The sequence below is a fragment of the Mastomys coucha genome, unplaced genomic scaffold, assembly GCF_008632895.1.
Source record: "Mastomys coucha isolate ucsf_1 unplaced genomic scaffold, UCSF_Mcou_1 pScaffold21, whole genome shotgun sequence".
NCBI lineage: Eukaryota > Metazoa > Chordata > Mammalia > Rodentia > Muridae > Mastomys > Mastomys coucha.
In genome coordinates this window covers 169,368,410-169,372,165 of record NW_022196904.1, presented here as the reverse complement: position 1 = coordinate 169,372,165, position 3,756 = coordinate 169,368,410, and the positions used below count along the sequence as shown (strand labels likewise).

The following is a 3,756-nucleotide window of genomic DNA, read 5'->3' as shown; positions in this document are numbered from 1 at the left end:
TATGTGTGAGTGTGTGTGTGTGTGTGTGTGTGTGTGTGTGTGGTATATGCATATAGAGGCCAGAGGTTGATACTGGGTGTCTTCCTTTATTGCTCCCTCCCCTTTATTTTTTTGAGACAGGGTCTCTCACTGAATCTGGGGCTCACAGATTAGCTGGTCAGCAAATTCCAAAGATCCTCCTGTCCCTTCCTAGTATAAGTATGAGCCACCATGCCTGGAAATTTTATTGGGTGCTGGGGCTTGAACTCAGGGCCTCATGCTCAGTGGCAAGTAGTTTACAGACTGAGCCACCTCCCCAGCCCCAGTTTATTGCTTTTTAATTGCACTTTATATAAGCAAACACCCACCATCTTGCTATGTAAGTGGATCCAACATTTCCTTTTGGATCATAGACCTATGAGATTGATATTAAATACTGTTTCTTTTCAGCTACCACATACAAGGCCTAGTTATGTGTCATTACACTATCTAGGGGATTAGAAATGGTATTACTTGTTTTGGTTTATTTTTAATAGAGATGCTGGGGACCAAACCCAGGGTGTCATAAAAGCAATTCATTAGTATTTTTAACAATAACTATAGAGCCAATTCTATATTGTGGGTTCTTTTGATTACCAATCTAATTTGCTGTCTTATGAGAATTGATATAATAATTTTTATCTGTTTCTTTAACAAAGTGATTTTCTATCTTATAGTAAGGTATTCATAGATTAGAATAGGATAGATTTTTAAAAAATATATTTTTGTAATTTTATTTTTATTAGATGTACTTATTTTATGTGTATGAGTATGTGGGTCCCCCATGTGTGTTCATTTCCCACAGAGGACAGAAGAAGGCATTGGATCCCTGGAACTGGAGGTACAGATAGAGGTGAACAATTATATGGGTGCTGGGCCCTGAACCTAGGTCCTCTGCAAGAACAAGTCCCCTTAGCCACTGAGCCATCTCACCAACTCCACAGAATACAGTAGGATTTTAATATTGGAGGAAGCCTTAGGTATTAGTCCGAAGATCCCCAAATGCCAACTCAATGCTTTGTTTTGTCTTTATCCTGCTTAAAATAAGTTCCCAGATTTCTACTTCCCCAAAGAGAAGGATAGGAGTTAGGAGGGTAAGGACCACATGTTCATGCATCAATAATAATCAACAGGAGACGAGGATGTCACTCATAGATAAGTCGTATCTTCTCCGGTTACCCATTACTTCTGCTTCCTGTTGTCTCATGCCCAACTGCCTTCTTCATTTATCTCACCACCCCAACTAGCACTTGAGTTTCAAAGCCAGAACCTACTCTTCCTTGGGTGTTTTATGCTTATAGGATCTGAGGCCCAGCACCATTTTGCACTCTGCCCAATGCTACACAGTCCATTTATGGTCATATCGGATTTTAGACTCTTATGTCTAAACTCTAGTTGCATACTACTGTAGGACCACTTGTCTGAAGACTGGTCCAGATTAATTTTTTAAGCAAAATATGACATGTTTTATAAACTGTGGATGTGCTTTTTAATTCATGAGGAAGAAGTGAGAGGGTTAAACATTTTTTTTTTTTTAAGGATAAATAATGCATACTTCCTATTAAAAAATACTTGAAAGCAAGATTTCTCAGCAGGTCCCGATAGAGACCTGTGTGTAGGGCCAGAGAACCTTAAAGCTGGGGCTATAGACAAGCTCAGATCATACAAGCCGACACTAGTGTAATGTTATGACAGGCTCAGTAATAAAAACAACCACTGTCATAAATCCAGCGTTCACTGATTTAAAGGAACAGTGTCATCCATGAATTTTAATCCTTACTGCTATCCAATGTACTAGGTTCTATTGTGTATTTCCCACTTCATACACACAGATGTCAAAGCTTGGCTCAATCTACCCCAAATCACACAACTAATAAGCATCAGAGAGGAAACGGGCACTCAAGAGAATCTGACCACAAAGCTATTAACACTTGCCACATTGCCAGCTCTCCAGGAGGCAGAGGTGACTTCCCAGCTCATATAGAAAAGCCTCTGCAACCATTCTGCTGCCCATGTTAACCACAACCTCACCACCAGCAGGCATCGCCACCACCACCTATCAGCCGAACATCAATCCTTCTGATTGCAGATTATCAGGGTCACCTGATACACTACAATGCATCCAGGAACAAATGAAATACACTGCACCTGGCACCAATCACCACCTGCCTGATGCTGCCCTACTGGGGTGAAGTGACAGCAGGCCAGTCACTTTTGTGTCCCCCATGAAGCTAGTGATTGTACTTGCTACCCAGTAGGATCTTCAAACTCATTTACTGCACTGAAAATATCTTGCTTTAGTTTTGTTACTGCTTGCAACTGCACAATACGTACTTATCTGAGTTTTTTTTTTTTTCTCCCTTGGTCCCCAAGAAACACTGGTTTTAACTAAGCAGATGCAAATAAGCAAGGAAATGATGTGGTCATGATTTTCTCATCTTACCGCTTCTCTACCAGTTCTGTTTGGATGTCCCTCTGGACAGGATAAACAGACTGTTTACCCTTCACAGAAGAGAGTCAAACTAAGAACCCAGGAAGCTAAATGTGAAGCAAGGATGGGAAAAGGGGGGCTAAAGATAAAGTGGGTGTCAGATGGGGTTAGCCGTGTCCCTTTTAAGAGCTGACGATCTTTTTCAGAGAACTTCGAAATTCTCAGAAATCTCTTTGAATTTGTAGTGTGTGTCATGTCGACAGGGGTGGGTGGGTAGGGTTGGGGTAGGGGGTGGTAGGTCACTTTCTGGTGACTTACCATTTTCCAATACTCTAACCCACTAATTTATGTGAAATTGGGGTGAAAGGCTGAAAAATTTGACCAAGATACTATAATAAAATGCTTTACTAGAAGTCTGTGGCTATGGTGGTCAGCGTCAACAAACACATAGGAAACAAAGTCTGGCATTTTACAGTCTCAAGGCTCTTCCCTAGGCCGTGGCTCACTTCTAACCCTGCATGTCAGACATGGACCGGATGCAAATACAAATAAGTAGCAAATGCCAGGCAGCCTTAGCAACATCTAGAATGTGAGATACCAGGCTAAGACGGAGGCACCCCCTCTCACATGGATGTTCCTGGTGTATATGGGGAGGGAGAGGCTAGGGTCAGTGTTGTTGTGTCCAAGATACACAGGAAAAAGCCAAGTGCTATCAGCACCAGCTCTGCTCCTCTGACGTCCTCTCCCTTCCTAGGAACCATTAAGAGCTTCCAAGCACTTGGGTGGCACCGTGACAGTTACTGTTTCAAAGAAGTAACACTAATGCCGAGGGTTCTAACCGAAAGCTGGGGGGTGGGGTGGGGCAGGGCGAGGTGGGGGGCAACCGGAGGTGTCCTGCAGAAGCCTGAAAGTCCCTCAGGCAGGAACAGGTCTGGCTGAAGAGGGAGAGTCAGACTCTCAGGTTGCCGGGGAGAGGACTTCCCAGGTGAAAGTGAATCATGGGAGGAGAGGCAGGCCACTTACCATCGGGCTTCTGGCCCGAATAGGTGGAAGAATAAAACATGCTTTCGGTGAAAGCAGTCCTCATCCGAAGGTAATTTACACAGATATACGAATCTGTAGTCTAGTTGGCAGAATGCTTTCAAAGTATGAGTGATGCCCTAGGTTTGATCCCCAGATGACATAACAGGGTTTGGTGGCCAGGTGTGGGGGTGCATGCCTTTAATCCCAGCGCTGGGGATGTGAAGACAGGAGTATTAGAAGTTTCCAAGACTGTCCTTGCTAGATTGAAGAGCCTGGGGTATGTA

General features: G+C 43.4%; 1 protein-coding gene and 1 long non-coding RNA gene across 3 annotated transcripts in view; one reads left to right on the top strand and one right to left on the bottom strand.

Moving 5' to 3' along the window:
• Lgi1 (leucine rich glioma inactivated 1) overlaps window positions 1-3,756 on the bottom strand; it is a 47,070-nt gene that overhangs the window by 37,697 nt on the left and 5,617 nt on the right. The window lies entirely within an intron of this gene.
• LOC116103806 overlaps window positions 3,317-3,756 on the top strand; it is a 4,217-nt gene continuing 3,777 nt past the window's right edge. Inside the window, exon 1 of the long non-coding RNA XR_004123584.1 lies at window positions 3,317-3,542. This is a non-coding gene — a long non-coding RNA (uncharacterized LOC116103806). The remainder of the gene's footprint in view (window positions 3,543-3,756) is intronic.